This window comes from Mustela erminea, chromosome 7 (assembly GCF_009829155.1).
Source record: "Mustela erminea isolate mMusErm1 chromosome 7, mMusErm1.Pri, whole genome shotgun sequence".
NCBI classification, from domain to species: domain Eukaryota; kingdom Metazoa; phylum Chordata; class Mammalia; order Carnivora; family Mustelidae; genus Mustela; species Mustela erminea.
The window spans coordinates 19044754-19068494 of record NC_045620.1 but is presented as its reverse complement, the minus strand read 5'-3'; the positions used below and the strand labels follow the sequence as shown (position 1 = coordinate 19068494).

At 45.2% G+C, this 23741-nt stretch overlaps 1 long non-coding RNA gene across 3 annotated transcripts; it reads right to left on the bottom strand.

Annotated features, from left to right (window-relative positions):
* Positions 1–8717: 8717 nt before the first annotated feature.
* Positions 8718–22764, bottom strand: LOC116594960. Of its 3 annotated transcripts, none has more exons than XR_004287483.1 (4): positions 21902–22764; positions 10480–10841; positions 9766–9852; positions 8718–9180 (listed from the first exon to the last, which is right to left on the bottom strand). It is a non-coding gene; the product is annotated as an uncharacterized LOC116594960 (long non-coding RNA). The 3 variants fall into 3 exon arrangements; XR_004287484.1 differs by lacking the exon at positions 21902–22764 and adding an exon at positions 13737–13906; XR_004287485.1 differs by lacking the exon at positions 21902–22764 and adding an exon at positions 11346–11463.
* Between the last annotated feature and the right edge of the window lie 977 nt (positions 22765–23741).

The following is a 23741-nucleotide window of genomic DNA, read 5'->3' as shown; positions in this document are numbered from 1 at the left end:
AGCTGGAGTTTTAATCCAGGATTGTCTCATTCAGAGCAGTTTCTCTGTCCCCACGAGCCCTCTTCCACCATTACTAACTTTCAGAACTTCCAATAGACAGAGTCAAGCTCACTAAACTTTGATTTCATGCAGATGGACGATGGTGGCAGAAAAGAGATAAGAATGCAAGTAAGACACGGCTCTTTTTTCTGTGTCTCTGTGCGATGAAAGATAGGAGAAGGGCTTCTTCCCTCTGCTCTAGTCTTTGCAGAGGTTCCCTGACCTTCCTCACCAAGCCCACCCAGAGAGGTGCCTACAGAGTTCATTCGATCATTCATCCTGGGCAGGAGTGATTGCAGGATGGCAATTGGGGGACCAAAGTCAGCTTCCACCCAAGAACCAAGCTCAGTACTAAGACCAAGCATTCTGGGAGTCCCTGAGGACCCGGTCCTCTGCACAAGACAGGCAAGATGAACACAGTTTCCAAGGCTGGCATTCCTGGAAATAGATCCTGACTCACAGACTTCCCAGAGAGAAAGAGACACACACTGTGGAGCCAAGAGAGCTGGGGAGGACAGTGGCTACTGTTGTTGTTTCTCTCTTGACCTTATTAAGGCTGGGGGGAGGACCCACTGTACACCTAATGGTGCTGAGATAGGACGTATGTTCACAGGATGAAAGCATGTGGCTTTTAATTAAAAAAATAGACTCTCTGACCTTCGCATGATAAGCTAGGGAATGAGGAACCCCAGGACCAACTTGCCAACCAGCTTCCGGGAAACTGAATACAAGTCTTTTACCTAGCAGTTTCTTGACTTTTAGCAAGCTACACTCTCATGCTGTGCTTTGGTTTTACCATTAATGTAGCCGGCACTTAATACTTCTTGTTTATCTAAATTGTGACAAATAATGGGATTTTTTTCCGGCCCAGTTCTAAGTATAAACTTTGCCTACCACCATATCCTCATTAGTCATGTTTCTCCTCCAGAGAGAGGGAAAGGGAAGGAATACTGCTGAGAATCCACTCTGTACCAGGTACTGGTTCAGATGCTTTGCAGGTGTTAACCCACACTCACCCTCAACACACATTACCTTTCGCCCCATATGTAGATGAGTTTCAGAGAGGTTTCGGATGTTCTCTTATCTCAGCCAGCCCTGAAATAAAGAGCTACAATTCAGAGCCAAGTCTGTCTGATGCTTGTCTGCGCCCCAGCTCTCTCCGACCCTTGGCATCACACTTAATACATTTTTACACTCACACCAAAAACAAAGGATGAGTCCTCTTGTACTCCGTGTCGTCTTTCTCCCTCTGTAAGACTTCTGCTTGCAAATGAACCCCGCTCACTCAATGAGGCCTCTTATTGGCCGATCAATATCTTCACGTCCAGTTGCTTACCCATTTCCACCCATCTAAGTCTAAAGGAAGGCATTGGATGCTTCTGCTAACTCCTCTGCATTTGAAGCGAAAGGCCCCGAATCCCACTTATCCTTGGGCCTCTAGCTACGTCCGAGGAGTAGAGGAGGGCCCACACGATATTGGTGGGGTGCAGAACATGAGCGGGCCTCCCCCCACATTCCCAATCCACTTCCTCTCCTGACTTCCCATTTGGGGGCTGATGGGATGATGTTCTAATATCAGCCAAGGTTGCAGGGCAAGTGCTACACAAATGCCCCTTTAGCCAAGGCCTGGATCTTGGCAGCTGCCCGGACCATCCCAGGGTTGGCAGCGAGGGCCGCTGAACACATAGGCCAATTCAGAGGCACAGCCATCCAGGAGGGGAATACTAACTCAGCGATTGTATAGCCAAAGTCCAGTGGTCAACTAAAAAAAAAAAAAAAAATTAATTCCTCAGCCTTTTCAAGATGAACAACCCCCTCCCACACCACCCCCTGTACCTAAGGGAAAGCCGATTGGAAACAGTAACCTCCAAGTACAAATATGGCGTTCCATCCTTTGGTTCCAAGCTCCACCACCGCCCTCCACCCCACCCCTGGAGATTTTTCACGGCCTCTCCCCATCACTTGTATTGTCCCAACTCAAACCTATTTTCCCATCATGGACTGTCGTCCCGCCTTCAGAGTTTGGGGGCCTGTGTCCATTCTTTCACTGTTTAACTAAGAGGCCACGACGTAGACCAAGGACTCTTGAGTTGTTAGAATTCGATTTCTTTTTTTCTTCCACAGCCACGGGCTCGGGCTCTGTCTGGCTCTAGCCGGTTCTGTCTGGCCGTGCTCTGTGCTCTGAAATAACTTCCCTGCTTCAGTTCTCCTTCTCCTTTCGGAACCAGTCCCTTCCTGCTTCTCCTCTGGCGCTTCTCGGAGCTGCATGATGTCTGGTCCCGCTGTTTGTAATCACCCCCCTCCGGCTTCTTGGGGGGAATGACTCAGCACTCTGCCTTGTTTTCTGTTTGCTGGATTGTTGGTTTTCTTTTTTTCTTTTCTTTTCTTTTCTTTTCTTTTCTTTTCTTTCTTCCTTCCTTCCTTCCTTCCTTCCTTCCTTCCTTCCTTCCTTCCTTTCTTTCTTTCTTTCTTTCTTTCTTTTTAAAGAAACCATATATTTTTTTTAATATGGCCTCTGGAAGAGTGTGGCTACGAGACCCGCACTTCGGCTTCCCTTATAGTTGCTTTGTGGGAAGAGGTCTCAAGTAGCTTTGTGGGAAGAGGTTAGCTTCGGGAATTAGAAGGCACAGGACTTGCACTCCACCTGTAACCACGTGTGCCAGTCACCTTGCCTCCCGGAGCCTCAGTTTTCCCATCTGTAAAAAGGGGTCATGGCACAACTTTCACAGGGTTGTTATGAAGGTAAGATGAGGAAATGAATGGAAAATCCCAATGCAGAGCTGCTCAAACAGGAATTATTTGTACCTAAGTACTCACTCTTTCTTTTTCTTTCTTTCTTTCTTTCTTTCTTTCTTTCTTTCTTTCTTTCTTTCTTTCTCTTTCTCTCTCTCTTTCTTTCTTTCACCCTTTCCTTCCCTCCCTCCCTCTCTCCCTTCCCTTCTCTCTTTTCTTTCTTTCTTTCTCCCTTCTTTTCTTTTCTTGTCCTTTCTTTTCGGTCTCAGATATCCAATCAGCAATTACATCAGATAAATTCTTCCTTCCAAACATCTTGAATATGCTCCCAATTCTCATTCAATTCTGCTGCCCTGTGTTAATCAAGATCAGAGCGCTTCATTCTGAACTTTTATGATAACCCCCCAGGAGACTTTTCAGCGTCTCACCTATGCCTTCTTTACATCAGGTTAATTCTCCTCAACTGGCCCTCCTGTCCCCGCGTGAGCACCCGCACCCGACACGTCAAGGTCAGTCTTCGCTGCAGGTCTGAGGTTCACCCCTGTGGATTCTGCTCCAAGTACCTTGTCCCCTGAGCCAGCTTCTATTGAAGCAGGAGATACAGGGACGCCTCATGGCTGACCACACCTAAGTCACACTGGCAGACGTTCTCCATGGCCACAGACTTCACTCCAACACCTCCTTCCCCTGACCCTGCCTCCCACATCCACTTTCATTACCTCCCATTTTGCTAGTCTTGTCCTTGCCATCTGGAGTATCTTTCATCTTAAAACACTGTCATGTCACCAGAGAAAGTGTTGGACTCACAGAAACTAGGGTTTGAAGCACATTTCTAAGGAGTAACTTCTGCAAATTCACTTAACCTCACTATTATCAGTTCTTCTGGGTAAAAGGAAGCTGCTGATCCTCATCTCAGACCAGCGGGGCCAAAGTACCCAGTGACCAAAAGAAACTGCGCCACAAGGACCCATCTTTTCCTCGCTTCCTTCTTTCTTTCCTTCCTTCCTTTCTTCCTTTCCTCTTTCCCCTGCCATGTTATATTTTGTCCACCATAGACAGGATAGGGTCCTCATTGTCCCTACATTTTGTCATCATCTCTCTGGTTCACAATCCCTCCTTTGTCATGTTCTTTTTTTTTCCCCATTAACTGTATATATTGAGCTAATCCACTCTGTGATGACAATGGGAACAAACAGAATTCAGAGCAAATACTCATATATATGTGGATGCCAAGTAGCATAGCACCAAAATGTACAATGAGGCAACTGTTGAAATAATGAGACATCATGAAACACATCCTTAAAAAAGAAAGACTTAATCTTGCTTTCTCCATCCAATATGCCTTAGTAGAAAGTATACGCAGCCATAAAATAGAAAATAATAGTTTTATAAAATGTTCCTATAACATCTACAAATATTATCCATATATTAGTTAACACAGAAAATCTCACTAAGTTCCTGGGGTGCCTGCGTGGCTCAGTCAGTTAAGCGTCTGCTTTCAGCTCAGGTCATGATCCCAGAGTCCTGGGAACGAGTCCCACATCAGTCTTCTTGCTCAGCAGGGAATCTGCTTCTCCCTCTCCCTGATGCTCCCCCTGCTTATGCATTCTCTCTCTTTCTCTGATAAATAAATAGAAAGTCTTTAAAAAAAAAAGAAAAAGAAGAAAATTTCCCCAAGTTCCAAACTCAAAAATCAATTAAACAGCAAAAAATTGCACTATTCAGTCCAGTTCTGATTCTTCCACTTTCAGAGGCCCTTCTCCGAGAGCGCCATGCAGTATGGACATGATTATGTCTCTGAAATCCAGCTGGCTTTGTCTCTCATTTAGACAGTTTCCATGATCCCTGAATGCACCCCTCCCTTCTACCCTATCCTAAAAAAATCATAGAAAGTTTGTTTTATTCATTCATTAATCCATTTGTTCATTTGGCCATTCGGGCATGCATCCACTTAAGGCATTCACATTTTTAAGGAAAATAACCACCCTGAGGCATCCTTGATGTAAATGCTTACTCCAGGAATGGTTCTGGTTCCACCCCATGGATGGTTTGCGATTTAACAACTCTGTATAAGCAACCTATATCAGGCAAGGAGTTCTATAGGTTTTAGAGTATTAAGAAAAATATTAATTAAAAATTAAAAGTATTAATTTAAAGTATTTTAAAAATCAGGATATGTGCTTCATGAACGAGGTGATAACTGGGTGGGCATCCTATCTCCTACCTGATTTGAAGAGCAGCTTGGCTCCTGGCTTCTTCTTTGGAGCTATAGGGACCCAAACCCCCCATGTTGCCTCTCACTGCTCACTGCATGAACACGAGCAGAGCAATGGCCATGAGTTCCTATCTGGTCTTCCCATGATCCCATCTCAAGATCTCTACTTCACCTGCCTGACTCCTCTCCTCTGGGTGCCCTTGCCACCCCAGCTTTCTCTGGAAAGAACCCCATCCTCTGGGACTCTGAGAGGTCTCCCAGAGTCTTCTGGGTCTGCTCTTGCTAGTCCTTCCCAGGTTTTCTCTCTGACACTCACATCTGCAAACACAGCCTTGCTTCCTCTGGGCCAGTCCCGAAGGAGGCAGGCTCAGCCTCAAAGGGGAGTGGACTCTCAAATGAGTGTTGCACAAAAAAAAACAGTTTTAGGCCTGGTTTTTACCATTCTGGTATGCTTTTATCCATCTGGCAGATAATTAATTGGCTATCACCTACTAAGCAAGAGTTGGGATTAAGGAACTCGAGTTCAGAGATAAGTAAGACACAACATATGCCCTTTAAAGAATGTTTAGATTAATAAGGAAAACAAACTCCTTTGCAAATAATTGTAATAAACACAATCCAACTTAAGGAGGGCTCAGTTGATGATACGTAAGTTCTTCAACTCTTCTGCCTCTTAGGAGCCATATCTGCTCTAAACGTTCACTCATTCTTTCACTCAACAAGTATTTATTGAGCACCTAGTATATTCTAGGCATTGGAGATGCAGGTGAAAGCAGAGACATAGTTTTATTTCTCCCAGAATTTACAGCCTAGTCAGAGAGATGAATAAATAAATAAATACATAATTACAGATTGTGATAAATTAATTCGTTAATTCAACTAGTATTTACAGAGTTCTACAAGGTCTTAGGCACTGTTCTAAACCCTGTGGACAAGGTGACAAACCTACATACACTTCTTAACTTGCTGGACCTTCTAGAGAACAGTCAAGAAACAAGGTAAAAAAGTAACACACCATAGATGGGTGGTGAATGTTAAGGAGAAAAAAATGTAACACAGAAAAAGGGGTTAATAAAATATCAGGTGAACAAGAGGCTTCGAAATATTGAATGACAGGTCAGAGAAGGCCTCCCCTGAGGAAGGAACTGTTGTGAAAAGACCTTGAAGTAGAGGGAGGAAGGAACAAGGCATGAAGACGTCTGAGAGGAGAGAATTCCAGGAAAGGGAACGGGAAGCATAAAGACCTTGAAGTAGGAGTGTGTCTGAGTGAAGAAAATTACAGCACAGAGATGATGAGGGGAGGGGATGCACAGAGGAGGGAATCTACCTGGAGTGTCGAGCAAAGGCCTCCATGAGGAGGCGATCTATGAGCTGAAGAAGGAAGTGGAAGCAAGGTTTCTACCTGGGTTATGATTGTGTTTTATTTAGGATTTCTGTTTCTCAATCTGACCGCTTCCCATCCCTAGAACTCATTCCTGAGAACCAGCCCACCACAGTGGTGGCCAACCCTTCCATCTTCCTCCTTCCCTGAGCCTCCGATAGGATTCTTCTCTAAACCAGGATGACATACCATACCATCACGGCCTCAGTAGAGAGCTCTGATCCCTCTGCCCATGCCCACACACTGCAGACCCCATTGTGGAGATGTGAATAGCCTGGAACCTGTCAGAGTTTCCCATATCCATCTGGACAACTGAGACCCCTCTCTCCACCAATGGCCAGCTTTCCAGCTGGACAAGTTCCCTCCAGTTGAGCCCCAGCAGCTCGTCCTCTTCCACACACCTCATGCTTCTGATGTCCCAGCATGCCTTGCAGCCAGTCCTGGCCAAGTTATGACACATTCACAATTCCCTGAAAAAGCAAAAGGCTGCAATGTAGCTTCTGGAGACTTGAGTATTTATGGGGCTTCGGTCTACTTGGAAAGCCTACAGAGAAAAATGACAAAGGAACATGAGTTATGATGAGTTACGGTCAGTTCTCTTTTGCCATTTACTAGCTGTATGTCTCTAGGAAAGTTGACTTCATTGAGCCTCAGTTTTCTCATTTGTAAACTGGGAATTCCTTGCCTACTTCATAGCTTTTGAAGGATTCAATAAAATAAAGTAATTGAAGTACCTGACACATAATAAGGGTTCCAATGAATGTTTGCTGAATATGAAACTTCAGTCCCCTCTTTGGTTTATGCCAGAGGTCAACAATTTACAGTCTATGGGGCAAATCCAGGCCCATGGCTTGTTTTTATAAATAAAGCTTTATTGGAACATAGCCACACCATTGATTTACATATTGTCTATAAATCCCGTTGTGCTACAGGAGCAGAGTGGTAGTTGCCATGAAGACCACATGGTCCACAAAGACTAAAATATTTACTATCTGGTCTTTAATACAATGACTGTGTAAGCTCCTAGTCTGTATTAGCATGAGACACTGGCTCTTGAGTCAGGCTGCCTGGATTTAAATGCTGGTTTGGTCACTTAACTAGCTTTGGAACTCTGAGCAAGTTCTTTAACTTATCTGTAACTAGTTTCCACATGTGTAAAATGGGAATACTAGTTTATCATATTGGGTTGATGAAAGGATTAAATGAACCACCTGGCAAAGTATGCAGCACACTGCCAGCAAATGATTAGTGTTGATCAACATGATGCTTGTTGTTGTGAATGTCATATGATATTATTACCTCTGATATTCACAGAGTTTCTCCATCAAACTGGGGGTGGGGATAGTTTTCAGAATCAACCTGCAGCCTGAGCATCCTATCTAAAATGGTATTTGGCATATAAGCATCCCTCAAGGTGGCTTATGAATGGCCCAGGGCCCCAGGATCTGGCCCCACTCTATCTATGTCTCCCATGGCTGCTTTCTGCTCATCCAGACAACCCAGTTGGTAATCAGACCTGGAGATACAGTCCTCCAGACGAGGCTTTCCTTACCATGCCCTTGGCAGGTGTGGGCAGGAGTTACCCACTAAGCCCAGGGACTTTTGCTGGTGATAATGCACTTCCCTTTGGTCTGGCTTGGTAAGAGTCCCTGGGCGATCATTGGTATGTCCTGCACATCCACTTGGCTTTGGAATTAACACACCAGAGGTGGAGAAGCATCTTGTAGTGGCCCCCATGTGCATTTGAAGGTTTGTTGGGCAGAATTTACAACTCAAGGTCAAGGACTAAAGTGACAGTTCAGGTGGGGACCAGAACAGGTGCCTACCGACCAGGGCGAGACCCCCTCCTGGAAACTGGTGTCAGGGACACAAAGGCTCCTGTGAAAGAAATAGGGCCAGGCAGATGAGTACTGATAGCTCTGAGAGGATCAAGAGCCAGACTGCTGGTTACAGAACCAGAACTACTTTCCAAGGGAACAGAGAGGGCTGCCAAAGGGACTGAGACGATGAGGAAATGTGCGCATACGATTGTGTTTGTGTGTGTGAGTGCATGGGTGTGTTTACACATTAATGCATGAACATCCATACTCTATAGCCATTCAAGGATAAGACAGTGCAAGAGAGCATGGGGACGTCTACTTTATCCATAATTCCAGACTTCTTAATACTTCTAAAATGATGGGCTCCAATTCTCCCCCCTTATAAGATTAATGATAATATTCCACAAGCCATAGAATCTAACAAAATATTATTTTTTTCTATTTTGAAATAACATCTGTATAACAAATCTTGCTAAGTGATAAATTTGATCACACAGATTTGCATACCAATTTTATTGACAAGGTCACAACCTCCCATTCTCATTTGAGCCCCAGATTTTCTGAAACTCATGCTGTCCATGGCAATGAGACGCACACTTTTGAGCAGCGAGAAGAAATTCCTGAAGAAGACTTCTCATGTGAATCAGAAGGAGTTTGATTAAGAGCCAAGCCACCTGTGGGGACTACAGCTGAAGCTGCCACCACCTGGCCCTAAATAGATATAGATATTCACGTCACCCACCAAGGGCCCCCGCACACACCCCAGGTGGGGCAATATTAGGAAGCAACAGTCTGTCAGCGAACACAGGTGACTGTTGAGCTGGTTCATTTGAGCCAAGAAATTGTCTTCAGCAAATAAGGACACCTCCTTGAAAAATAAAGACCTCAGCCACAAATGCCAAGAAGTCTCTTGCCCCGAAGTAGGATAACTTTCTCTCTTAGATAGCCAGCCTGGTCCTGGAGAACTTTTCAAACAGGTAATGAAGATACCACTAAGGAAAAAAAAAAAAATCAGTTTCTTCTTTTGACACATTCTTTGTCAGGATTTATTATTATTTGCTTATTACCTCTACAGATATAGTATTTAGGGTGAGACAACTGAATCCCAGTGAAAGATCTCCCAAGGCCAGCTATAGGACCTGGCATAGTGTAGGCTCTCAATAAGTTTGTGTTGAACTCTCTGATTGACCAGATTTCACTTTGAGCAAAGAAACCAGTCATTTATTTACACATTACCTAATGTTTCAAAGCTATTCCTAAAGTATTTTCTTTGCTAACAGGACTTAAGTATATAAATATGCTATTCAGGCAGATGTTTCTTTTTCTGTTACCCAAATTATCCATCCCAACGGAAAGATAGATGAGACCCATGCATTATTACAGCCTGTCTGTCTGATAGGTTGGGATCACTTTCCTATCACACCAGCCAAATCCTTTGTGAACCCTGCCGTGCCCACAGATAGGGTCCCCTGGGCTCAGGGACATGAGCCGGAGGACTCAGGGAGAGCATGATGGAAGAGAGTAAAATAGTACGTCCAAATTTAGCAAATTTCTTGAAAAGACATTCAATTTCTCACCAGCATGGGATTGATTCATCAGTTAGAAATGGATTGTTCAGCGTCTCCTTGAACAGAGGCACGCATGCATCATTCTTCTGCAGCTGGCTACACGAGCGAGGGAAGGTTGGGAAGTGTCATTCTGAGGACCCCAGACTTCTCTCACCCCTTCAGGCTCCACAAACCCAGAGAAGAGAGGGGAGAACATGTGGCCTGGAGGCCAGGTCTTTTTGTCCCCCCGTCCCCCTGCCTTTTTCTTCCCCCTTCTTGGTGGCATTTCAGGGATGTTCTTTGTCAAGCCTGAAGCTGAAGCTGAAAACAGGATTTTGGTTGCTGAACAGAGGGATGGAAATGCTCCTCCCCAAAGCAGGAAGATGGTCTGAGTCAGCATCCAAGGTTCAAAAGTAGGTACTTTGGGACGCCTGGGTGGCTCAGCCTAACTTAACTCAGTTAAGCATCTAACTTTGGGCTCAGGTCATGATCCCAGGGTCCTGGGACTGAGCCCCATTTTGGGCTCCCTGCTCAGTGGGGAGTCTGCTTCTCTCTCTCCCTCTGCCCTTCCCCCATGGCTGCTTGCTCTCTCTCGCTCTCTCTCTCTCTCTCAAATAAATAAATAGTAAGTTCTTTGGGGAGCTTCACATTCAAGTGTTCCCAGTGAGTCTGGCCTAGGCATAAACATTTCCCAAGTGCCTGTGGTGAGCTCAGAGCAGGGCGGGTGATTTCACAGGGAGCCACCTGTTGCTTCAAGTTCTTTATCTCATCTGAGCCTCCTGGCAACCTCTCACACGGGGGCTGTCCCGAAGTTTCTGGTCGGGGCAGAGCTAGGTGCTGGATACGGGGTGGTGAGCAAACACTGAGGCAGCTAGCTCAGAATCCGACCCTGGAGTGGGCACTCGCAGACAATCCCATCGACACAAGTGCTATTCCAAGATGATCTAAGCGCTCCAAGGGAGAGGACGGGGTCACGGGCAGGCTTCGGGAAGGTTGCGTTGCAGTCAAGAGGAGCTGGAGCCAATCTGCTTGGGGTCACATCCAGCTCTGCCAGTTCTGCTGTGTCCTTTTTCTTGGCCAAATCATCTAGTCTTTCTGGGCCTCATCTGTAAAGCAAGGATACTAATCGCACCTCCATCATGTAAACATTATAGGATTAAGTGAGATCATATTTGTGAAATAACCCAGAATGACACAGGGCAAGTACGTAGCTAAGGAACATTCTCTAAGGTGCCCCAGAGAGGCAGCCCCTTCTTCCCATCCAACCAGTGAGGAGAATGGAGCTCAGGGAGATGACCCGACTACCCCCAAGGTCACGCACTGTGTCAGTGGCGGGGGAGGGGCAGCTACACCTGTCCCCCCACCCCCAAATCTGGCCATGCTGTACTTAGCAAAGGGGCGGGTCAGGGAGTCCCGGCCTCGGCCAGGGCTTGCTATCACGACCACAGACGCAGCCCTGCTCTTGTAACACATCCCTGTTTAAGAAACAAACCGCCCCCTGGCAGCTTCTCAAGCAAATGTCAGAGCCAATAAGGAGCTCCTGCCCCTCACCGCACTTTGCAGCCTGGGCTGCAGGGCCCAGTCTTACGGGGAAACACATGGGAGCTTACCCAACAGGTTTTCCCAACAGCCACGCCAGAGCGGGCAGGCCCCAGGGAGCCCAGGCTGGGGGGGCTCCCTCTCCGGGCCCGCCGGTGGCCCCTGTGACCTGGGCGCGGGCAGCCTCCCTCTCATCCTGTCTGAACCCGCTCCCTGGGAGGGGCCGATGTCACTAATCCCGCTGTGTAGCTGCAGGCCACCTGGGGCTCCCACCCCTGCTCTGCCCAGGCCCTCCCTCCTCCCTGCTGGCATCGCTCCAGCAGTGGCCAAGAGCCCAGCTTGGGGAAGGCATGGCCCAGCCCAGTGGAGAGTGTCCCCGGCCAAGCAGGCTGGCCCAAGCACGACAAGTGGCATCCACCCTTGTCTGTCCTGGCAGTGAGAGCCTAGCCAAAGAGCCAGATTCTAAAGCTGGGGCTTCAAAGGACAGAAGAGACTCTGGAAATGAGATGGCAACATCAGAACAGGCCACAGATCTGTAAGGAGTTATTCTAAGAAGAAATCACACCCAGTTCCCAAGCTGCGAGTGTAAACGGCTACTCAGAAAACCATTACCTGTGTCTGCCCTTCCATTTCTGGTGAGCAGCCTCCTTGCACCCCTGGACTATGTCGGGGACAGATCATGTTCACATTCTCCTAAGATGGAAGCCAAGGCCATCCCGAGAATGGCCCGAGGGTTCCTGAGGATAACGAAGGTGGGGAGAAAGCAGGTACTTGGCCTAGAATTGGCAAAATAAGCCAGGAACTCTTGAAGGCAATCAGATTGAGCATGAGGGAGGAAAAAAAAAAAAAAGGAAACTACGAGCGATCACAGTAGGTGATGTTTACGAAGCTTCCCTTCTATCTTAGGAAGTACGCTCAACATTTTATACACATGAGCTCCCTGAAACCTCACGGCCACTCGGAAAGCTTGATCATTGATACTTTCTGCTCCCCAGATACAAAAGTCTGAGTCTGAGAACGAAGTGACTTCCCCAAGGCCATTCAGAGGCAAAGTGGCAGACCTCCTTCAAATCTGATATCCCTGACTCCAGGGAAGACCCTCAGATGAAGACTGGAGGCCAGGGGTCTCCCTCTGCTCCTCCTTGCGGGCTGTGGGTCACAGTTCTACAAATGAGAATTAGCCTCTTTGCTTCTGTTCATTTTACCTGGATTGCTAAAGTTTTAGATCCAGTGCCAAACGCGTCACTCGGGCACATCTCCCTTGGGTGGAAGGAAGGAAATGCTCGTCGTCAGCAAGATGATGGATCCTGTGGGAGTTCTAGAATCAGAAATGTTTCCCAGCCATGCAACAAGTGGTCTGGGTAGCCTTGGACTCTTCCTAGAGTGTCTCCAGCCAGAGGCTGTTGATCTATAAACCAAGAGTAATCATGATTACATGAGTGGGCAGAGCAGGGGGAGGGGCAAGATGGCGTGTACCTCCAAAACGCAACACCGAGCCTGGAGACAACCTTTGTGAAGGCAGGTGGCAAGCAGATCTTGTCCCTGCTGTATTCCTAGCATCTAGTTCTCCACCTGACAGGTACTCAGACCAAGGAATTTCTGTCGAAGAATCTACTTTACAAAATTATTTGCAAGTGTGCACAGATACACATGTAGAAGGTTAGGTGTGAGAGCCACTGGAAGCCATGCCTATGGCCATGGGTGGAGTGTGGCCAACCCAGCGGAAGTCCTTGCATGGACTAGAGTGCTAAGGAGTCACTAAAAAAAGTGAGAAAAAAAGAAAGGTCAAGAGATAAATCCATCCTGGTCTACCAAGAATGGTTCCTTCCACTTGAGATTACGACCTCAACAAGGAAGGGTGAGGGGAGAACGGAGATGGAGTGGCAGTGGGTGGGGATAGTTGCACTTTTTACCCCCCCCCCGTGGTCTTTGCCTTGCTTAATTTGTTTTGACAAAGAGTCTGAGACACTTTTGTCGAATAAAAATGCAATCAAAATTACCCTTACAGCTTAAATAAGTGACAAGATGAATAAATAAACATCTCAAGGACTGTGAAGACATGAAGCCCTGTCCCTATTCATCCCCTTCCCTCTCTGGTCCCTGAAACATATCTAGCACATCTCTGTGTCTTTGTCCCTGGAATGAGATGTGCAAAGATGGGCAAAGTGGTCCTACTCCCATCAGTTTGCCCCTCAGTGTGTGCAGCCCTGCAAAATCCGACAGCACTCAGCCTCTTAGGGTTTTCTGACTTTTCTCTGAAAAGGACATGTGGGTAGAAAACATAGGCACTGGTTTGTCCCCAAGCAGAAAGAGGAACTTGGGTGTTTAGCCCAAATGTGAAGTAGAAGGTTTGGGTGGGCACCTAGACGTGTTTGCCTTGGAAGCAGCTCTCATCTGTGGTTTTGGTATGGCCTCGATGCAAAGGAATAGTAACTATCTAGAAAAAAAAAAAAAAATCTTACCAAAAACTTGTAACTCCAATTTGGAAGTTTAAAGTCAAAGAGAGAAGTAAAGATGAGGTGAAGTGGCAGTCCAAGGGAGTCTCGCTCAGAGTCACCGCCTAGAGGGTTGAGTTCATAGTCACTTGGCAGAGCTGGGTCTCCTTGTAACTCACACGTCCTCAGTTGACTGCGCTCACCTGTAATTGCATATAATTAACCCCATAATTGTACAACTGCCATAGTCTCTGTTGTCTAGGCCTGGTCTTCTCCAGACAGACCCTGAACTTGGCTCTCCATGTAGGGTATGAGCCAGGCATCGACAGGGAGCAAACCTGCATCCCATACAGTTCCCCATACAGTCACCCCCTAGTAGGTTTATGTGGCTCAATAATAGCAGTAACTATAGGGGCGCCTGTGTGGCTCAGTGGGTTAAAACCTCTGCCTTCGGTGCAGGTCATGATCCTGGGATCCTGGGATCAAGCCCCACATCAGGTTCTCTGCTCAGAGGGGAACCTGCTTCCTCCTCTCTCTCTGCCTGCCTTTCTGCCTACTTGTGATGTCTCTCTGTCTGTCAGATAAATAAATAAAATCTTAAAAAAAAATAGCAGTAACTATTCCTGCTTTTGTGTCTTCTTGGTTACTGTAGAGCCTAAAAGTTCCTAAGATGACATTAGCCCAAACACCTCTGATGATAGATAAAGAAACTACACACAGATAAAAGCAAAAGCCCTTTCTTGATATCACACAGCCAGTCCGTGGAAAGTTCTGGAATAATGTTCTCCATGGCTTCCTGACTCCGGGTAGTTAATGCCTTGACAAATAGGCAAGCCTATTGTATGTTTTTTAAAGTAGCTTTATTGAGACGTAATTTATGTAACACTGGATTCACTTATTTTAAGTACAGAGTACAATGATTTTTTTTAATTTTTAATTTAATTTTATTTTATTTCAGCGTTCTGAAATTCATTGTTTAAAACACTTATAAAATTGTACAATTATCACCATCTAATTTTTGGAACATTTCCTTCGCCCCAAAATAGAAACCTTGAATCCATTTACAGTCACTCCTTATTCCTACCCCAACCCCAGACAGCAACGAATCTACCTTCCATCTATGGATTTGCTTTTTCTGGACATTTCATTTACATGGACTCACAGGACACATACTATGTGGAATCATGTGACTGGTTTCTTTCACTTTGTGTGTTTTGAGGCTTAGCCACATGGTCTCACGTATTTACACTGCATTCCCTTTAATTTGCATATAATGTCCCATTATATGCATTACCACATTTTATTATCTATTCACCAGCTAAGGGATATTTGAGTTGTTTTCACTTCTTTGCCTATCGTATTTTTAACACACATGGCAACCCCAAGTGACTGGTGACAGCTGCCATGCATATTAAGAATTTTGTGGCTATATCTAGACTCAGCAGAAATAGTGCCCTGAACAATTAGTGCTACCTGCCACTGGTGGGCCAGCAGAGAAGCATGGCCTACAAGTGACTGTACCCTTTCCAAAGATGTGTGTTCTTGACCTCAACGGAATAGTCACATTTCTGCCAAGAAAAGAGTCAAGGGAAGGCAAGGGAGGGCATGTTGCAAATGGGAAGAATTGCTCCCATTTTAGAGTAGAACCTACCTTCTATGGTACATTTTGTTATTAAACAATCAGTGCTTGGGTTTCTTTAGCATATTTTTCTGGAAAGGCAATGGAGTCACACTGTCATGACTCCTTCAGGCCATCTCCTTCCCAGGGTCAGGACTGGCATTATTTATGTGGCCAAGGATTGGCAAACTCTGCCCTAGTTGTGGCCCCAAGTGGCTGATGAGTTAGCATTCCTGGTGATCATATCAACAGCCAAGATTTTTTTCTTTTTTTTTTTAAGCAAAAGTAGGAAGGTTTGTTCTCCACTTTCCTCTTGAGAATGAGTAGACTGAACTGCTTCAAAACTCAGTGGGCTTGGCGGTGTCTTTGTGTTGTCAGCTCTGAGAAAAGAGATGGCGATCAGAATGAGCCTGATGGAAGAAGAAGGAAATTGTGGTTGGTGTGGATGTGTCCCAAGCAGAGAATCTGGTGTTACTTTAGGAGAATGCAAAGAAACCATTGTTGATCTCAGGGGGAAAAGAGTAGAAAAAGCAAAATATTACAGAAGGACAGAGGCAGAAACTGATAAATGAAGAATCAAATGAACTATAAATGTTAAGCTCAACCCACAACCATTTTCTCTTGTTCCACACTGTTTATTTTTTTAAAAATTGAATTAGTTCCAATAGTTAACAATCAGGAGACTTGATATAAATTTCTGAGTTTCCTGTAAGTTTGGAAAAAGAAAAAGAAAAAAAGTCAGGCCAACTTTTGCTACCGCCAAATGCTGGTGCTCCCTGTGGGTGGGGCATGTGTGCGCCAGTTTGCTACAGTCCTCACTACACCCTATTGCTTATGTTCAACCATCTCACAAGTTTGCAGACCCTCTGCATCTACAAACTTGAAGTGACTGTGTTTCTGTTGGCTCAGTCATACCAGATATCCTGTTTGGGCCACCATGTTTTCTTATAAGGAGTAGAGTGAAGTGCATAGAGGTTAAGTGACCTGCCCAAGACCACCATCAGTAAGGGTCAAATCTTACCATGTCTCATCTTAACATATTTACTGTTTCTTTTTTTCCAGTTTGTCATGCCTTGAAAAGAACAGAGAAAAGCAGAGAAAAGAACTGATGAAACATAAAGCAAAGAATGGAACAAAAATGAAGGAGAAAGCTGAGGCCGAGAAAGAGCAGGGAGTTTTCAAAGAGCAGTTTATTAGTTAATTGAAAATGAAGCTATAGGATGGGATCTCCCAATGAGGGGCCAAACACAAACCTAGTTGGGCATACATATTCTTCGCCCTTGTCTCTAGAAACAAATCCAGGGCTTCCAGACAGAAGACATTTTTTTTTTCCTCGATTCATAAAGACAGCTCTGAAAACAAATTTGGGAGTTGGCTTAGGAGAAAAATAACAAATAACAAATAATTTGTTCAAGTTAACAAATGTTTCCCAAATATTTATTAGAGAAAGAGTCTTCCACTTACCATTCCTAACCCTCCTTGAATTAGCGTGATGTCCAGGTGGCTCCAGAATATAGTATAGACCCAAGTTACTTGCTGGTGGTAGAGCCCATCTCTAAATCAGTGTCTGGAACAGGTCTGGTGCTATCAGCTCTCAGAGTTTATTAGGACAGCATAAAATCCTGCTGCCCACTTCTTCGGTCCCTGCGAGAGAACCTGAGATCTCCCCTGAGGGTCACCACGTGTACAGAAGTGGAGGAGAACAGAGAAAACAAGCATTTCTTTCTGCAACTTCAAGATCTATTTCTGGGGTTGAACAGAAGCCATTAAAACATTCCCATGACTCTGTGCCAAGCCCCCAAATTACTAATGACAGACATGCTGGCTCAAAGGGAGTCATTGCTGGCAAATATCCCTTTGGTATCTTGTTAACAGTAATAACCCCGAGCCTTTCATTGAAAGATCTCAAAGCACAGTGCAAGACTTAATTGACTCCCCCCACAACTCTGTCCCCGAAAAAGGTAATTATCATTATATCCCTCAGACAGTTTACACAGAGGTTAAATGGGTGATGGAGGTTGAATGATTTATCCCTGTTTCATATTCTAAGTTGAAAGGAAAAGTCTAAATAATGGCATAATTTGGGGTGACCTCAACTATACGACTTGCTGGAACCAGTGGAGTCGTCAAAGCAGACTGAACAAGAGCCTGGTGAGGCTGACATGATTGGAAATGCCTCTGCCCAGTGGTCATGGGACCATCACCATCCACAAAGGTGCTGACCTGAACTTAGTTTAGCTTAAGGATCTTATTCATAACCTCCAGTCCAGGTTAGAGGAGGAAGAGAATCAGACCCAGAGTCCTGGAATTGGGAGACCCTCAATATCGTGTATGTAGAGTCCAAAGTGAGAGTCCATGCTCAATAGCTTGCAGAAAAATAAGGATCTATTTCATTGGCAGAGTAGTGTGGGAAGAGCTAGAACAGTACCTGGTCCTTGAAGAGATGAAGGGTTCATTCCAGAGGAGAACTTGAATGCTAGGCATAACATCTGGGACACTCACCCAGCTCTAGAACCTATGAAGGTTCTAGACACTATGAAGTTGAGCATCACTGACCTCATAAACCACCTTTTCCTCCTGTAAATCTCCATCTCAGTACATGGGACTTCTACCCATTCACATGCCATCACCCAGCTTAGGGCCAGGTTATCTTCTCTACCAGCTTTTGTATCTGATCCCACATCACCATAGCCTATCTCCCAAACCGGTCTTCTCATCACCATCCCCAACTCCTTTGACTCATTTGAAATGCCATGATACCTCTGGATGATTTTAACAGCCTCTTAACCATTCCTGTTGCTTTTAGACTGTTCCCAACCCAAGCAGTTCTCCAGAATACTGTCCACAGGATGTTTCTAGAATGAAGATATAACCATGGCATTCATAAACTCCCCTGATCCAACCCTTCAACGTCCCTTCCACAGGATGTTTTACTTTGAGTGCAAAGTAAAACCAGCACCCTAGAATTCCATATCCCAACAAGACTGTATCTCAAAAATAAAGATGAAATAAGGTTTCAGAGGAATAAATGCTGACATAATTTAATATCAGCAGATCTGAAGTACAAGAAATATTAAAGGAACATCTGCAGATAGAAAGAAAATGGTACCCGACGAAAACCTGGATCTACACAACAAGAATGAAAAGCATCAGAAATGGAACAAGTGGGAAGAGTGAAGAAGCACCTGAGAGGGTTCAGTGGGACTGTGTAGGCAGGTTTAATTTTAATTCTCTGTATGTTTGAAACTTTTATTATTTAGGCAGTAATCAACAAAGAGAAGAAGAGGAGGAGGAAGAGGAGGGGAATGAGGAAAAGAACAGAGGCAAGTGAAAAAAAAGGGGGCACAAGGATGAATAAGAGAATGAATAAGAAAGAGGAAGAAGCGAGGGAGCAATAAAACTCCCAAATCTTTTTGAGAGAAAGAATTTCCAAAAATTCCATTGGATCTCTGGTGAAAACTTGGAAGCCTATTTCTGATGCATCTAGAGATAATAAATGTGTGAGGATGGCTCAAAAAGATAAAAAATTAAATTTAATTAAAAAGGTGAAATCTGACCTACCAATGTCAAAACATACTATAAAGCTACCGTAGTAATGCAAATGTGGAAAAAAATAAGAGTATGAAATAATTTGAAGCGTGGGATAGGATTATTAAATGAATATGCATGGGTGATTGGTTAAACATTTGGGAGTTATGCTGGGACAAACATCTCCCCGCCACCACCACCTCATATAATTGACCTCATTCAGTTTGTACTGATTAAAAAATCAAACAGTAAAGAGGAAATATTAAAAGAATTGGCCAAAAAAATAGTGATGTTTCTTCTCAAGATGAAGGTGTTCTAATCATAAAAGCAGAGAACCCATAAAGAAAATATTTTGAGAGATTTCCAATTTTTTGTTGTATTCTTTTTTTTTACATATTTAAAATTTCTGTAATTAGCATGGATTATTATACTTCCTGTAATTCGATCATCAGTTGCTAAATTGTGGCCTATCCATTGTAAGAAGCATTAGCAAAACATCATTCTATTAGATGTCACCATTGTCATGTGGGTTCTGGTGACATGACATTATTGCAGGTGGAGATGACTGGGTTTTTCACCATTGTATCTTAGAGTTTCAGGAAGGAGGGTTGCTGCTGATCTATTTACTGACACCCACAGATGGCTCCTGAGTAAGTCCAAATGTTATCCAAAGGCCCTGCTGATCTTTGGCTGCACAGGGTCACATGTCTGGGGGTTGGATCATCCAACATGATAAGCCAAATGGTGTAGATACAGGTGGAATTGAAGAATGGGGGCCAGCACTGAAACGTACCATATTCCTACATATACATGTATGGTGCACCAGAATGGTTTGGGGTTTGGAGAATATAGTGATTCATACATAATGATCCCAGCCAGAGGTCACAGTAGATGTAAACACAGATAATTCTGCCAGGATCTAAAATAGAGGGAAGAAGGTGTGAGTAGAGAGCACTGAGCTGGCTGTGACCCTTTCTAATGATGAAGTATGCGGTGGAGGTATGAGGTTGAGATTGGAGATTGGAGGTTAGAGGTTGGAAGTTCGAGGGTAGAGAGAGGAGGGTAGAAGTTGGATAGTGGAGGGTGGAGGTTGAAAGGTAGAGGTTAGAGGTTAGAGATTGGAGGGTGGAGGTTAGAGGTTAGAGATTGTAGGTTGGAGGGTAGAGGTTGGTGGGTAGAGATTGGAAGGTAGGGCTTGGGTGAGTGGAGATTGGAGGGTAGAGGTTAGAGGTTGGCCGGTGGACAGTGGAGGATGGAGGTTAGAGGTCCAAGAAGGCTTCCTGGAGGAGGTAGGCTTTGATGTGGATACTAAAAAGGAGATGGACTTTCCAGGGATAATTTGTCACAGGTTGAGAAAAGAAAGGATATTTTTGGCTGAGACTAGGTTGGGAGGTCAAGAACATCATCAGGCTGGTTGGGCCTGGAGGTTATGGAACTCATGAATGAAAGCTAAAACAGGAGAGATGTTATCAGGGCAGGTCTTAGGGGATTTGGCTGGGACGAGGACGCTGGATATTAACCTGCAGGGGACTGAAGACCATTGGTGATATTGAGCAGGAAGTCACTGTTGCTGGCACCGAGGGGCAGATGGAGAAGAACAGACTGGGGAGGCGGGAGGCAAGTCAGGCAGCTGTTAAGGAGACAACAAAGGCCAGAGCTCAGCATTTTTACCAGGCTCGAGAGATGTGAGCACAACATCAGAGAGACTGTGGTGTGTCTGGTCTATCTGATGCCCAAGGAGCACAGCCAGAAAGGAGGGAAATCATAAGAAAGTCTCATTATAACATGTCAATATAGGTTCATATTTGGTAAGAAGAGAATATGTACTATTTTGGTGAGTGATGTTGATAATGGGGGAGCCTATGTATGTTGGAGGGTAGAGAGTATATGAATAAAATCTCTATTTTCGGGACGCCTGGGTGGCTCAGTTGGTTAAGCAGCTGCCTTCGGCTCAGGTCATGATCCCAGCGTTCTGGGATCGAGTCCCACATCGGGCTCCTTGCTCGGCAGGGAGCCTGCTTCTCCCTCTGCCTCTAGCCTGCCACTCTGTCTGCCTGTGCTAGCGCTCTGTATCTCTCTCTCTAACAAATAAATAAAATCTTTAAAAAAAAAAAAAAAAATCTCTATTTTCCTCTGGAAAAAAAAAAAAAAAGAAAGTGTCTTCATCCCAGTTATATTTTCAGATCTGTGATAAAGATGACTTTTTAAAAAGATTTTATTTATTTATTTATTTGACTGAGAAAAGAGAGAGAGAGAGAGCATGAATTGGGGGCTGGGGTGGGGAAGTGACAGAGGGAGAAGGAAAAGTAGACTCCCCGCCGAGTAAGGAGTCCAATTTGGGGCTCGGTTTCAGGACTCTAGGATCATGACCTGGATTGAAGGCAGATGCTTCACCGACAGAGCTGCCCAGGCACTCCTGTGATAAAGGTGATTAAACAATTTTAAGGAAAGGTTTCTTGTAACTTTTCATTTCCCCTGTCCATTTCCACACCCGTGTCAGAGCCTAGAGGAGCCTGAGAAACATTTGTAGGGGAAGTTGAGGAATGGGGCCCAGAAGCCTCACTGAAAAGATGCGGGGGCATCTGGGAAAGCAGTCTAGTGTGTTCAACCCCTTAGCCATGCTGGACAACGAAGGTCTGAGAATGAAATCCACAGAGCTAGGGTCACCTCAAGGGCCCCTGTTTCCTAAGAGGCTTCAGTGTGAACAGGCCTCCCTGTGCCTCTCTCCACTCGCCCCATTCTTGCCTCGACCCTACAACGGTGCCATAGGTCACAGGTGAATGGATGGATATCGTCATATTTTGATCTTTGGGGAAAAAAAAAAAAAAAGCTCTAAAACTAGCCTGCTGATGAGTTCATGCATGCAAGGACTTTGAACAGTATGTACAGAAAAAAACGCCCCATATCTGTTCACTATTATTATTTTTATTTAGATTTAAATGGAAATACCATCTTCTGGCTCTAAAGGAGTCTGTCCAGCTTCCCCAACCCTCCAGCCAAGACAGCCCCAGATTTGCCCCCAGAAGGCAGATGAGCCTAGACTTACCCTGGCTTACTTAAACTCAGGATCCCTTGCTCCCAGAGTGGGTCCGTCTGTCATGCTGTTGCCAGGGCGAATGGGTTTTGACTCAGGCCTGCTTTGGGCTCAGGCGCCTCGTTTAGAAGTGACACCCTGTCCTGACCTCAAGACTACTTGGCTTGGGCCCTGACACCTGTTTGGCCTTAAGAGCCTCTCCCTACACATTGATGCCATTCCCCAAACCCGGCCGCCTGCCCAGAGGCTGACCTGGCTTGACTGCCACTCTTAGGAGACTCCCACTGTCCTCCTCGGCCCCCAGATCCGACCTCTTTAGACATTCTTTCCGGACTGGCTCAGGCCCAGTCACCATGCCTCTCTCGTTACCCAACAGGAGCCCTGTCCCTTCCTGGCTGTGTCCTTTCCCACCAGCCCTGAGCTTCTGACCACCCAGCCTGACCCCATTCAAGGCATGACGCTGTGGAATCCTAGAATTCTAAACCCCCTGCTTTAGAAATGGGGACCTATGTTCAGGGAGGGGATGGCCATTCCCCCACGTCACACCCTGAGTGTGTGACAGATGCAGGATCAAATCCTAGTCCCTGAGAAACATTTGTCTTGGAATATTGTTATGCATCCAAAGAATGAAGGCTTGTGTTTCCTCGGCTTGTCCTCGCATGACCTATGAGAAAACTTTTCTCCGAGACTATACTTAGCAGGTAATTCCTTCTCACAAAAGCAGTCAAGGTCCTCGGATTGAATACCCTTTTCTCTCCTCTGGCATTCAGGACTTGTCAGAGTATCATGGTCTGCCAGGAGCCTGCGGTGGTTGAAATGGGGAGAAAGAACAATCATTGGAATCCTTGAAGCAGAAAGAAACATAAGATGCTTCCTTTGGATTTCTGTGAGCGGGCGAAAGCAGGTGTAGGACCAAGGCATCCCTGTAATTGTTTCAGTCCTCCGCATAGTGTTGACTCTCTGACAGAGCCTCGGAATTGACACACTGAGGTATTTGACACATCAATAGTGACACGGTCACTTCGAGAGCAGGGTGGAGATTCACCAGGCAAAGGTACGGGAAGCCCTGATTTAGCAGGTCTCTGGCCCACTGGGGCTTGGGGTCCTTCTGCATTCCAGTGTGTGCTGTTAGACTATGCACCCAATCCTGGGCATTTCCATCCTTGACTGCATTCTGCATTAGGACAAAATAAAGCCCTGGAGGAATGAGTTCTATACCTGCAATAATTTGAAGTCCCATGTCTTCCATCGGTTGGCATTTGGTTTCCAAATCACACAAACCTGTGAACTGCAGTGTCCTGTATAATAATAATAATGATAATAACAACAATAATAATAATAGTAAACTTTAGACACAGAATTCAACCACTTAGCTAGACTGGTTATGCAAAGATGCTTTGCACATTGCAAACATGTAACAAAAATGTTCCACTTCCTTTACTAATGCACAGTGCAGGTCCTCCTAGGACAGCAGAAAACAGGATGTCAGGTGAGGATGGGGAGTCGGAATACAGAGGCTCAGGCTCAAACATCCTATTCTTACACCAGTAAAATGGAAGCAAGAGGAATGTCACTTGATAAGGATGTTTATAGATTCCTGGGTTACCTGGGTGGCTCAGTCAGTCGAGCCTCTACCTTGAGCTCAGGTTATGATTCTGGAGTCACAAAATCAAGCCCCATGTCTGGCTCCCTGCTCTGTGGGGAGTCTGCTTCTCCTTCTGTCCCTCCCCTGATCCTGTGCATGTGCTCTCTCTCTTTCTGTCTCTCTCTCTCTCGAATAAATAAAATATTTTTTAAAAATTCCAAAGACAATGGTAGGTGTATTATGACCATTTTAAAATATAAGTCATGT